General features: G+C 47.1%; 1 protein-coding gene and 1 long non-coding RNA gene across 2 annotated transcripts in view; one reads left to right on the top strand and one right to left on the bottom strand.

The window, feature by feature from the left end:
* LOC135908408 (uncharacterized) overlaps positions 1-14,419 on the top strand; it is a 117,215-nt gene that overhangs the window by 69,834 nt on the left and 32,962 nt on the right. The gene's annotated exons all lie outside the window — the stretch shown is intronic.
* LOC139052729 (uncharacterized) lies at positions 192-1,913 on the bottom strand. Its single transcript, XR_011510035.1, has 2 exons — positions 1,774-1,913; positions 192-321 (listed from the first exon to the last, which is right to left on the bottom strand). It is a non-coding gene; the product is annotated as an uncharacterized lncRNA (long non-coding RNA).

The raw sequence follows: 14,419 nt of genomic DNA, 5'->3' as shown, positions 1-14,419 counted from the left end.
TGGGCGCGCGCGTTTTGAACACGCCGCGCCGGCTCCGCTGCTCAGCGCGGCATTTTTTTTTTCGCTTCTGCTGAACCTCGCGTCGCCTTGGCGTGGAATCCTTTCATTATTAAGTAGAAATGATTGCGATTGACCTTTACAAGACTGCGCCGAATCTGTCAGGTGCAATTTCATAAAGAAAACGAAAGACGTCTTCTGAAATGATGAAATGTTTATTTTGCTCTATATAAATGCTCGTTCCGGGCTTCTGCATTCCTCCAAAGTTGTGGCACCAGGTAAGCAGCAGACGTTTCGGTACGATGCTCCACCGGATGCCATCAGCTGAAAGAAAGTATATTACAAGCATGTATCATTTTGGTATATTGATCTAACAGGAGTATTGCGTGTAGAGGCGAAACGTGCGTAAGTGGTGAATGAGCGGCATTAAAGATAAATTCACTTTTACGTACATTTCGCAGCAACGACTCCTCCCAAACAATGCCAAAAAATCTGAACATATGATTTTCAAGCTACCCGCCGCGGTTGCTCAGTGGCTATGGTGTTAGGCTGCTGAGCACGAGGTCGCGGGATCGAATCCCGGCCGCGGCGGCCGCATTTCAATGGGGGCGAAATGCGAAAACACCTGTGTACTTAGATTTAGGTGCACGTTAAAGAACCCCAGGTGATCAAAATTTCCGGAGTCCCCCACTACGGCGTGCCTCATAATGAGAAAGTGGTTTTGGCACGTAAAACCCCGTATACTATTATTATTTTCAAGCACCCCTCCTTTCCCGGGCATTATTTCCTGCACTTTAAGTGCACGAATACACGGGTGGCTGCCCCTTTCCTAAACAACTTGGCCTCAGTCGACACGATGGTACGCCAAGTACACACACAGGCTCAACCAGACTATGTTACACGCTCGCAGAATGCCTTCTAATCGCACTCAAGTCAGACTCGTGGGTGCAAAGCCTGTTTTCAGTCGCTCAGAATACGTAACTCTCATGTTCTTGAGCTCTTCCGTGTTATCTTTTACGCGTCATGCCGGCGCATGCAACACTCCCGTGTTATCACTCTCGGCAATCGCTCATCGCGTTTTCGAGAAGCGTGAGTACCGAAATAAGGTATATGTTGTTGCGGGGCTATGAAATGCGTCAAGCTTGTCCCACTAAAATTCAGTACACGCAAAACTAACTCACTATGGCCGGCTTTCTTTTTTGCTAACACCTTCACAACCCCAGGCGCGGCGAGCAAGCCTCAAGATATCCCAAAAAGTTACCAAATAAATTATAATACTTTTTCGGGTCAGAGAATGCGTCACGAACTTCTACCAGTAAGATTCAGTACACGCGAAACTAACTGCGGCACACAGCCGAGCTGCTTTTCGCTAAGTGCGTCAATAAGCCGGGTTCGGCAACCGTGCTTCTAAACTACCCCAAATATAACGACGCTAGTTACAATAATGTTGGGGGCCACAGAAGGTGCGAAAACTTGTCTGTCTTAGGCGCTACGACGTAGTACACGCATGTACACGCGCAAATGCGTCACACAGCCGAGCCGGTTTTCGCTTACTGCGTCAGTAAGCTGGGCGCGGCAAGCATGCCCAAAAACTACCGAAATAAGTTACAGTAATGTTGGGGCTCATAGAAAGCGTCGCCAACATCTCCCAGGACGAGGCATTAACTCAAATTAACTGCGCCAGGATGGCGGAGCTGTTTTTCGCTAACTGCGCCACTCGAACTAAGCCTAAATGTGCTTAAAATGCGCCCCACACTGTCAAACACAATTTCTCACCTTGCCGTAGTCCAGTAGTGCAGTGGTGCCGTGTCGAAATGCAGACGATACGCAAGAGAAGCATAGAGAAGGCCGGGAGCCCAAAAACATGGGCAATATCCAAAACAGACGGGTCGCCGAGCACGCGAGCTGAGCTTCGCACGTACGACCGGCCTCGCTCACTCCTGCGGCTTGTCTGGCGCATGACGTATGCACGCGCGTCTGGCATGCCGCTAGCTTGTTGCTAGGCAACGCAACAAAAAGTTGCAAAGTATAAGTTCATTTACACGCAAAACTTTTTCACTTTTAGTGGGAAGGAATAAAAAAAATGAAACGCTGTCTGGAAGCTAGCGTCAGCGTGTTATGGGTTCTTAAAGGCGAGGGCATGCTTCGATATTTCGGTACTGAAAATAATCTACTTTTCTCTCTTTCATTGTCATAGGACATACTGTTGCGAATCATGGTCGTCCACATTTAAAACATATTTGGATCCAATTTTGCGCTTACAAAACAGAGCGGTGCGGATAATGACGTTTTCCTGTCCATTCGAATCCAGCAGTCATTTATTTTGCAGGTTGAAAATACTTCCCTTTACCCTATCCTCCGAAATGAAAGTTGCTATTTTAGTGAATAACATAATATGTCGCAATCACTCATTGTCATTTAGTATATTTGCGATTCCTACACGAAATACTAGACATGCCACTAACATAAATTTCAATTTACCAGTTACCCGAAACACATACGGTCAAAGACTAATTCAGTATCATGGTACAAAGATATGGAACGCCTTACCAATAGAAGTGAAGAGTGCCAGTAACTTTTTATTTTCCATAAAAAGATTATATTTCTCAAAAATTAGTGAAGAATGTTGCTTTGTGGTGATATTTTTTCTGTAATACTATTCTATTGTTGCACTGATGTATGTTTTCTTTTTTCCCTCTTGTTTCTCATCCTGTACAATTATGTATAATCAATATACATTTGTTCGTCACTGTCCTGATCGCCGCAGCACAAACGCATGTATACCACAGGGGCCCACACTAGCCTTGGCTATGGGCCCAACAGTTGTTTGCTTATGTTGATGTACAAATTCATGATGAATAAATAATGTCTAATGTCTAAAGTTTATTTCACATTCTTTTTTTTTTTGATGCTCGCGTCAACTAACGGATGTTGTTGAAACTAGGCGTGACGTGTTTCCTGTTGCCAGTTTTTGAAGAGTGTCCCCTCTTGTTGAATTTCTTTCTCTATGCCTCTAGCTCGAGCGGGAGCTCCGATACGCGAACAGTTCAATTCAAAGCAGCGCCCGGCTGCTGACGCACAGCGAGACAAGCCCGTACTCAGGCATCATGGCCTAGACACCGCAGCTATAAGCCAGCCTTTCTCGATTTGATGCGTGAAATTACGATGGAGAGAAGGTTAGGCTATCTAAAAGGTATGCAGTTGTGGCCTTCCTGAAGCGTCATCCGCGACGGCTTCGAGGCGAAAGGAAAATACGTTTGCTGGCGCCGTCGGCACGTAGCTGGGCATCACCGCCGCAAACGACGCCATGAAATCCACAGCTGGAGCACAAACCCTGCAACTGGAGCAAGGAGGCGCTCGAGCGCACCATGCAACCAGATATACAGTTGTATTTCCAGCGTCACTTGCGTGACGGTTCGTCTGCGTCTCGGCCCGCCAGCGACGGCTTCCCCGTGATTCATCGTGTAGCGCGCACTACACTACATAGACAGGAAGCACTGAACAACAATAGAAGCTGCATTTCCTAGAAGGCTGGGTTACGAACAAACGTACAAAAAAAAGTTTCCAGAAAATAGATTTGAAAAAAGCTTTTGCACATACAGCTCTGAAGAAAAGAAGACACTCTCGAAGATAACGTGTAGATGGACAACTGAAACTACAAAGTACGAAAAGCCTAATGAAGGCACAAGGATACGGGGCAAACGGATATGCCAAGACGTGAACGGGAGAGACCAAGCTAATGGGACACACATGGGCACGACAGCGCTGTGCACTGTTTCGAGTCCCGGGATTCCGGAAAGCTGCAGGGCGCTGCCGAACTCGAACGTCGGTACGAAGCGAAACCACCCTGTCTATAGCAGAAAGCACGACAAGCCCGGCGCAGGCACAGCTTTGCAGTAGACGCGCCGGCAGAGAGACGACATAAGTCGGAGCTATGCTTCCCGGTCACTCGTCGCGGCGGTTACGCTTCAGCCACTGTACTTACGCTATGGTTATAGTACCTGTTGCCTAGCAGATTGTAGCGCAACAATCTTCGTTACCATGGCTCTCCTGGCTATGGATATAACACAACAGACACCAGCACTTAGCCTTCTGATATCGTCAATGGTGAGCGGGGCCATTCACACCAGCCGCGGTGAGTAATTTTTGGTTCTCGTATGCAGCAGTATCCTGATATTACGGCGAGTGACTTGTACCATAGCCTCCTTGGATGCTATGCTAGTATTTACTTCCGCTCTCCTCCGATTTCCTTTCAAATCGCACGCAGCTGCTCAACGAGTAGCAGCGAAAGACGTCCTCGATGTAGCCGAATGCTTTTAGTCTGTGGACAGGAAGGCAAAACATGATTTCTAAGGCTTGCTCGAAAACCGTGGCTTCAGCGTCCCGGTCAGATTCATCCCGACACTGTACGCCCGACCTCTGGTCCGACCGCCGGCAGCCGCTGGCACACCGCGTGCTGGCTCGCACGGACCCGCTTTGCAGCGGCGTACGGATAGCACATTTTTTGCCATTTTTGTATGAAATTAGGCGAGCAACCGTCGAAGCGATCTCAACAGAGTGTATTTTGTAAACGTCAGCGGTCCTTGAAGCGCCGTCCGTATTTTGTAAGAGTAATTTGTAAGAGTCCACCTGGACTGTCCATTTCAGCGACTGCTGATTGGAGGCAGCTCTACGCGATAGGAGGAGATGAGCGGTCCTAGCCAATCAGCAGCGGCCGAAATTGACAGTCCAGTAGGTGGACTCGTATAGAATACACCCCCTGCTCTGTTGTGCACAGTATATGTGTGAAAGCTTTTGTGTGTACCTCTGCGTGACTTTGCCTAGCGGGAAGTGCAAAATAAAACCGCGGCTTTTTTCTAGATGGATGGATGAATGGATGTTATGAGCGTCCCCTTTGGAACGGGGCGTTGGGCTGCGCCATCAAGCTCTTGCTATTGTATTGCCTAATATCCTACTTAGGTTAAAAGGAAAAAAAAAGCACGATAAATTTCCCTAACCAAATTTTCTGACCCCCTATTGTGAACATTGCTTTAGGTCACCTTTTTTTGTCGTTTCCCTACTTCCACCAATCTTCCAATCGCCTCTTACTAGTTTACTTTCTCCTCTGCTCTCGTCCAACTTCAAGGAGTCCAGGGGTGCCTAAACCGACCGCTGGGCAGAGATATTCACATTCTAATAAAGCATACTACATGGTTTCTCTAGCTTTACCGCAGCAAGCATATGCTTCTTCGTTCTTTATAGTTGCGTGTTCTAAGGCATCCCGATCTCGCTTCGAAAAGTCATGAGCTTCCCTTTGTGTTATCATAAATTGCTTGTTTCCTGATTTCGTTTTTTCCTCTTAAGTAGTTACTATGGCAGGTTTCTTTTCCATTGCCTCCACCCATGAGATTATTTCAGCCTCTCTGACTTTCCGCTTGACCTTTTTTGTTGCTGTGTTGCCCACCTTACAGGCCGCATACTTGCTGGTAAGCTTCCTAGTTCTTTTCCTCTACTGGGAATCAACGTTTTTCATCTACAGATGCATCAACACTCTCCCAGCCCATTTACTTTCTTCCATATGTTTCAGTCGTTTTTCATACTCAGTTTTACTGCGAGCTTCCCTCACTTCAAATCTAGTCAAGCTCATATCACCCTGCACTGCATCATTTGTAGTCTTCCCGTGCCCAAATGCGAGGCGTCCCACTGACCTTTGTTTCCCATCGAATCCTGGTTGTACCCCTGATTTAAAGCAAACAACCGCATTTCCAAAAGTAAGTCCTGGAACCATTACACCTTTCCACATACCTCGGAGCACCTCGTACATATTGTATCCCCATAGCGCTCTATGCTTCATTATGGCTCCATTTCTCTTCTCATTATGGCTCCATTTCTCCATATCTATTGCCTTCGTTTATCCATGTACCAAGGCATTTATATTCTGTTACCCGAGGTATTTTGTGGCCCTGTATCACCACTGTGTGTTCACTGTTTTTATTGAATAGCATAACACCTGATTTTCTAACACTAAATTTCAAACCTAAATTGTTGCCTTCCTGTTCACAGACATTAGCCAGACGTTGCAAATCACTTTGCTTGTTAGCTAGCAACACAGTGCCGTCCGCATAAAATAAACCTGGAAGCTGCTGCCCTACTAATGTACCCGCCTGTTTGTGGAGAGATTAAACCCAATAGTACTTCCTTCTAGCGCCCACTCCATCCTCACCATGTGCATCATAAACAGCAGCGGGGATAAAGGGCACCCCTGCCTCAGTCCCTTGTTGACATCAACTTTCTCCTCCACTCCTCATCCCTTCCCATTCAACGCATACTGTATTTTCTAGGAAATCTCTCTCAAAAGCTGTAGACAATCGTCACCTAAGTCTTCCCTTTCCAGAATATCCCACAAAATATTGCGGTCTACGTTGTCATATAGGCTCCTGTAATGTCTAAAAAGGCCACATATAACGGTCTGCTTTCTACTTTGGATATTTCAATACTATGACTAAGAACAAAAGAGTTATTATCTAAACGCCTACGTATTTTGAGGTATTATCATAAGAAGCCAACAAACACTGATACCAAGGACAACAAAGGAGAAATTTTGCTTAATAAATGAAATAAAGAAACGATGAATTAGTGGAAATTAAACTGGATGGAAAACTTGCCGCAGGTGGGAACCGAACCCACAACCTTCACATTTCGCATGCGATGCTCTACCAATAGAGCTACCGCGGCGCCGTTTCCCCATCCACTTTCTTGGGCATTTATGTTCCTAGTAGAACCCTGGGAGGGTTAGCCAGCGCCGCCACTCACAGACCTTGGCGGCGGACGTGCAACGTCCTTTTTGACGCAGGCGTCACGAGAACGTCATCTTTTTGGGTGAAGGCAACTGGTCAATAAACCCACACATGCTACCTGAAGGCATCCATATTGCCGGATTCGAGACCCTCGTTATGTAATAAACGAGAAGAAGGCGGTTAACCGAGGGGCCCGCTTTTCATTAATCATATCATAAGAAGCAAACCAACACTGACACCAAAGACAACATATTGTCCTTGGTGTCAGCGTTTGTTGGCTTCTTATGATATGACTAATAAAAATCGGTTAACTCCCTTTCTCCTCGTTTACCTATTTTGAAGCCATTCTGAAGTTCTCCCAAAACGCCATTATTCTCTGCCCATGCTTGCAGCTTTAATTTGGTTGCGTGCATTTCCAGCCTGTATATTACCGATGTAATGGTCAACGGTCTATACGAGTCAGTTCTATCTTTCTCCGCCTTACCTTTATACATTAAATTCATTCTACTTTGTGACGAACTGTCTGGTATTCGTATATCTTTTAAAGTTTTTTCCACTGCTTTCACCAGAGCTTCCTTACTTTTTGGTCCTAGTTCATTTATCAGCCTAACGGGAACCTCGTCTAGCCCTGTGGCTGTGCGCTTAGGAATTTTCTCTTCCGATTTCTTCCAGACTAAATTTGTCAGCACCAGCTCCTTTGCCATTTGGGTCTCTTTCATGCTCTTTTTTTTTTCAAATACAACCTCGTCATTGCCTTGAAAAGATTCGGCTATTACCTTTTGGATGTAATTTATTGCCGCTTCTACTTCCAGTCTGTTTTCACCTTCGTCTAGGATATGTTGTATTGTTGTTGACTTCCTGCCTAATAATTTTATGTGGTTCCAAAATATTCTACGTGAGGCCTTCTTTCTCTCACGTATTTCTGACAAGCATCGTTCACTTTCACCTTTTAATTTTGCTTGCACCAGTATTTGAACCATAGATTTTTTCTCCCGGTATATTTCCAATTTACTGGCTACTTCATTCTGCTCAACTGCGTCTTCTTTGCGTGCCTGTGCTCTCGAGATGCTTTCTGTTATACGGCGATCGCTTCTCGTATCTCCCTGTTCCATCAGCTTTTCGGTTTCTTTTTTCCTTTCAAACGAACATGTCGTTTCTCTTTCCGTATTTCTTTCGTTATTACACTTGGAAGCTCACCATATTCCCACGCTTGGCCATTTGCCAAGTTCTTCCACAACTCTAGTGACTATATTTGTCTTTTGTTCAGTGTTTAAATTTTGACTGGCCAATTTGCTCTCCTTGCTCTCTTTCCCAACAACATATCTCATTTTCAAAATGATGCGTTTATAGTCACTACCTATGCTGCTATGTCCTTCCTCATAAATGTCCTTTTCTCTCAACTTATCATGAATTCCTTCTGCCATCAGACAGTAATCAATGGTTGATTGACGGTTTCCCACTTCCCACATGATCTGCCCTTCACGCTTAGGCGCTGTATTCACGATAGCGAGGTTATGTTGCTCACAAAGGTCTAGGATTGACCTCCCGTTATCGGTATAACCACCTAAATCCTGTATGTGGGCATTCATGTAACCTAATACGATAATTTCAGCACCATTCCCGAAACCCTTAATATCAGCACCTATGCATTCCACTAACTCTTTATTTGTGTCTGTGCAATTATTCCCGGTCCAAAAATGCGTAACGCCCAGCCAAGTTTTTTTTTCCCACTCATTGTACCTGATAACCAAAAACGCTCTTGACATTTTGAATTTACTCTTTTATATTTGGTTCCCTGATAGATCAGCATTCCGATTCCCCCTCCCTTTCTTTAAGACTTAGTTCAGTTGCATCCTTCCCAAACATAATTCTCAATCACTGGCAGCTCTTGCGAATCTCTAAGGTGGGTTTCTGTACCCGCATACGCCCCTATTTGTTCTATATTTAAGTTCTCCTCAATCTCTGCCCTCTTTTCCTTTCTTCGGCCTCCTTGCATGTTTATGTAGCCTATTGCATGGCGAGCTCTCTTTCTTGCTTTCCTCCTTTCTCTGTTATTGACGGCGATGCTATTTGGAGGTTCCCTTAGGGGACCTTCTTCATTACTACCTACTATGGCCGCCTGAGAGCCCGTGGGCCGCCTGAAGAAGCAACAGCGCGACCAGCAAGTCGGCAGCCCACTTATCGTGCAAGCCTGTAATTGAAGTTGATGCCGTCTCGTTGAAAACCACCACAGATTCTCTCTTTGACAACCTCGAAGCCTTTCTCTTGAATCATTTTCCATATCGCCTCATTAGCAGCCACTACGGCTCTTTGTACGTGACTGTCACGTACAAGCTCCTTCTACACCGTGCACATGATGATCTGTACCTGAGGGCTCGCGCAAGTGGTCCACCCCCTTCACCAAGCGCTGGGTTGGTCCTGTCCCTTTCCTGTTTAGAAAGTCATAGACGTCTGCATGCCAAGTTTCAGCCTAGACGCCAGCGCTCGTTTCTCCCCTGGCGGAACGATTTCACCTCCAACGGGTGTAGGTTTCCGCCGCCGCTTCCCTTCACGGTCGCACCCGCGTTGAGTTCGCGCTGAGCGCGAAAAGTCTTTTGTTTGCGGCGGTGCCTCCTCGGATGACCGAAAATAATTATTGTGTTGTGAACTGCCACGACAGCAATGTAAATACGGAAGGGTTGACGCCACCAGTAAAACTCTTCTGATTCACAAGAAACTGGTACGAACAAAGCAGACGACAGACATGGATTACTGCGGTGCGTGGAACGAAGTAAACAACTGGCAAACGAAGCGAGCTCGTTCATTGATCACTCGTGAGTGTATGACGGTTTTTATATGTAACCCACATGAATTTCATGATTACTCGGTATATAATCCTTTTATTCATATAAAAATTTTCAGTTGTTCGACCAGCGCTTGTCCTGTCTTTTTCCTAGTGTATCGCTTGTGTGTGCGCCACCCAAGAATGGAAACCACTTCTGTTGCATGCACTAGCAGTGGCCGAAGTTCACGCGTGCCGAGAAATTGAATATGTGCACGATGCATTGAACATGACCGGAGTTCATTCTCGCTTCACCACTGCACCGATCGATCGAGTTACTGGATGATACACGCCCGCGTCTTGGTCGCGCCGGCATTGCTGAAGCAGAAATGATAACTAATACTTTCAACTTCCGTCGCTTGAGCACTGTTAAAAAATGGCCAAGCTATTTAAATTGCTGCCTCTATTCTACATTGCAGGGGACGTATTAGTTAAAGTTGTGTGCGCATGTCGTACTTGTGCTATGCAGCGATATATTTTGTTTATTTCCACACAGTGTCCATGGAAGTCCGTTGTCGCCATCAGAGACAACACGGATTTGTAGCAAAGATTTTGTTAGAAATTGCAAAAATCACTTTAGCTCACACGCATCGTATGTGCCAACAATTTTTCCGGCGGCACATACGATGTCGTTTCCAATTACCTGATCAGCGTCATTTGCTAGGTTAAGCAGACGCTGCCCTTTCGCGGCATTGCAGCCATAAAAATAATCGTCAAGCGTACCGATCGTCTTAAAGGCAAATAGAAGCGTGTACAGTCTGTTTCACACTTAGGGGAAAACTCGGAACGTATTGCATCACGATGCGGCAAGCAATGGAGTCGTGCGGCGGCAGCAGCTCGAGCACGCGCAGACGCTTGAGGGGCGGAGTCGTGGTGATCTGCGTCGTCTGCTACGGCTGCACGCGCTGGCCGCATTGTCGGGAGGCATACTGCTGCCAGAGGCAGTGCACCGATTTCATCGTTACTACATTTCAACCTTGATATAACCTCGAAATAACGAACACGCATATAACGAATTATTGAATATATCGAACTCTTCCGAAATATTTTTGTCAAACACATGTATTTTTAACTTCCTATAGCGAACGCGGTTTGCTATAAATCGGATATAACGAACTTCGCGACGCCAAGCCCTACCTCACTTTAATAGCAGGCGGCAGGCTTCGTTGCACTACAAGTGTGACAGCGCCGCTTCAGCAGCGGCGGCAGCGGCGTGATCGAATGTTGCTTTTGCGTTTTAGTGTTAGCAGTGGCATGGCCGTCGTAGCGTTGTGTGGAGGCTCTTTCGGTGGTCGTGTCGAGTGCAGTGCGTGGGTGTGCGTAGCTTGTGCGCTAGGGTCGCAAAGTGTGCGTCCTTGTTGACAACTGTACCGCGCACAACACAGATGTCGCACTCAATAACATTGAAGTTCGCTTTCTTCCGCCTAACTCTACAGCCAAGCTGCAGCCTTTAGATCAAGGCGTCATCAGGGCCTTCAAGGCAGTTTGTAAAAGGAGTCTGATTGACACTCTTCTCGTGAAGCTTCGTATGAAGCAAGACTTGAAGATCGACCTGCTGGGAGCAATCCAGATGCTTAAAGCGGCATGGGACAGTGTGAAAGGTGAAACGATTGCCAACTGCTTTCGGCACGCAGGTTTTGTTCCACCAGAGGCCCATGCATCAAGTGACGATGGTGACGATCCCGACGAAGCAGAAGCAGAGCTCTGTGAGCTCGATGAGGCCTGGAACAATTTTTCGCGTTTTGTTGGTGAAATGCCCGCAACAGTGACTGTAGAAGACTTCGTAGGTGGCGACGACATCTCAGCGACCACGGCTGTACTGATGGACGCCGAAATCGCTGCGGAAGTCTCTGAACATCCCGCAGACGAAGCTCAGGCTGACCCTGTAGACGATGAGAACATTCCGACTTCACAAGAAGCACTTGCTGCGTTGGATTTACTGCGCCGCCACTGCAGTGCTAGTGAGGGCAGTGGGTTTGCCCTTGGTGTGTGTTTGCCCTTGTTGAGTTGTTGAACAGGGCATGATACGGAATGCGATCAACACCAAGAAGCAGGCCGCGATAACGCAGTTCTTTGTGCGTAAATAAATGAACGTGACCCAAGTAAGCATCGTTCGAGTTGCTGTGCCCTCTCTGATTGAATTTTGCTCCTCTTGCATGTATTTTTTACGAAATTTTATATTATGAATTATGGATATAGCGAACTAATTTCCGACTTTTTAACTGTTCGTTATAACGAGGTTTCACTGTATTCCTTAGTAAACGTTGTGTGACGCCAAACTCTGAGCCTTCATTGGCGATAATGGAGTTCCACAAACTTCTTTTGACAGCATGCTTCGTTTGTTCTTTCGAAAGGCCGGGGTACTGAGCGCGTGCACGTATATTTCTTCACTGTGTGTGCTTCCGTAATACGCAGCGACAAGACGCACCAAGATGTGCGCGCATCGTGCTCAGTCTTTATTTGATTCGAAAGCAAAACAAAACACTCAACAATGATAACTATGGGGGTCGAACACGATGAAACATAGGGATACGAATAAAGGAATGTTTTAGGTTAAGACAATAAGCTGGAAGTGATTTTTCTCGACAATCACTCACTACACCAGACAGACCCTGCCCGCCGGAGGGGAATTGGACACGTCACGCTCCGAACTTCAGTTGGTATCTCCTCATGTCTCCAGCGGAAGCGATGACAGCGCTCATCCTGGAAGGCAGTGAAGTGTAGAATGACTTGATCAGTGATGTGTTCATTCGCAGCACGCCTCAGTCGCCGACGATGGTGGATCGAAGCCTATCCTGGGGCGACTGATAGAGGGGATGGTGCGCCTGCGATACTTTCAACGAGCCCAGGACATTTTAAATAACGTTGGCACCCGGAGATTGAGGCGGCCAAACCAAGAGAGTGACGGCGCGCATTTCCAGCAGTTCTTGCACAACACGAGCAGTGTGGATCGGCGGCCTATAGTGTTAGAATATATAGTCGCCTTCCAGGAACGGGCCGTCAAAAATGTGTGGAATCAGTGCGTCGTCTATGATTGCCCTGCACCATTCAGCGATGAACTTACCTTCGAGGCGCATCAGTGGGCGTCGCACAACGCTTAGTAAAGAATACCGGCTCATTTCACGCAGTAACGATGACATCGGCGCACTGCCCCTGACAGTAGCACGCTTCCTGACAATGCGGCCAGCGCGCGTCGCCGTTGCAGATGACGCCGTTCAAGACCCCGCGCCTGCGCATGCCGCATCGCGATGCAAGGCGCTCCGACTTTTCCCCTAAGTGTGAAACATACTGTACATCGTCCTTCGAATAAAACGTCCACGCGCACACATGTAGGCACCCACCGTGTGCGGTACGAAACGCGCCCAAACACGCGCAGTGCAAGAGGCAATCAAGCCGGTGCGAACGAGAGATGGGAGAGGCGTATCACCCGCTAGTTGAATTTTGCCCCGCATGTGGCGCTCGCACACCGGCGCAGCAGTGCCGCTCGCGGTGCCGTTCTTGTCTATTTAACCCACCTGCTACTATGACAATGTCGCGCACGTGGGCATTTTCCCCGAGCTTCGCTTTTGCTCGCACCATGACAGAACCCAGCGTCCGTCTCAGAAGTGTCCCTACCGCCACTCTTTTCTCGCCTTTCACCCTCCCCACAATTGCTTCTGAACACCTACGAAGCTTGAGTCACCGGCGATAATCATCATTTCCCTCTCTCCTACCTCTCCTTGCTTCCCTTTGTCCTTTTCCGCGTGATTCGTACTCGACAAGGGGCATTGACCGATGCGCTCCTGCTTTTCAGTGTAGCGGCGTCAATGTAGGTGCCACTCTTTCCAGCTAACCCCTCACCACGTTGCACGCATTCCACGTACTTTGCTGGCCCTCCCTCTCTGTCACGTCGGGAGCTGCGTTCCCTTGTCACGACTATTCTCGTTCAGAATGGCGGCCCTGTTCAACTTTTCCTCGGCTGCTTCAAGTCTTTTTTCCACTACCCTCCGTGCATCACGCTCCTTATTTAGCTCATTTTGAGCTCCTCAACCTATTTACAAGCTCTTCCTGGGAATCCTCCATTTTCTTCAGCCTAGCATCGACATCACAGTGTGTGCGGATTGACTGGGTTCCCTCTCCATTCTCATCCGTCCCCTCGTCTGCCGTGAGGGACCCCCCGCGCACTGCCTACTTTCCCGGCTTTCTTGCTATGTATTGCACGGCTTTTTCTAATACAAATACTATAATAATGCAGAGCACGTGCCTTCTAGCAAAAACCGATACGCACAGGATCTAAATCCTCAAAACGTCGCAAAGTAATTCTCACCAACCATTTAAAAGCAATCAATGCCGCACAGACTTAAGGTATGACACGTTTTTGCACGAGTTCAACCACGCGGCCACGCTCTCGCTTTCCTACCAACACACACACAGTAAAACCTCTAATAGCTATTAGTCTAGCCACTTCCAAGCTACTATTTAAAGGCTATAAAGACCCAACGTCCCACCCGGTTTCCCGTGTTGAAGCACGTGGCGCGAAAGAACGCTCTTACTATCCTGCAAAACCAAATGTACACGAAACACGCCCGGGCACACGAAATAAGAGAGAGACAACAAAAAAGAGAAAGCTACCCAGTTAATATTATTCGTAGGCTAAAAAAAATCAGCAAATCAAAATCTTAAGCAAGCTGAAAGCGTGCACAAAAACTTTGATTTTGTTGCCGCCTCGGAGCCCTAAAAAGCATGTCCATTCGCCATAAAATCTCAAGCAACCCACTTTCTTTCGTCAGCTTTTAGCGTCATCTATCAGGCCGCTCAGTAATTATATATGGCTTAGAAATTTGAA

The sequence above is a fragment of the Dermacentor albipictus genome, unplaced genomic scaffold, assembly GCF_038994185.2.
Source record: "Dermacentor albipictus isolate Rhodes 1998 colony unplaced genomic scaffold, USDA_Dalb.pri_finalv2 scaffold_30, whole genome shotgun sequence".
NCBI lineage: Eukaryota > Metazoa > Arthropoda > Arachnida > Ixodida > Ixodidae > Dermacentor > Dermacentor albipictus.
Note: the sequence above shows the minus strand (reverse complement) of the source record. Positions and strands in the feature narration are given on the sequence as shown.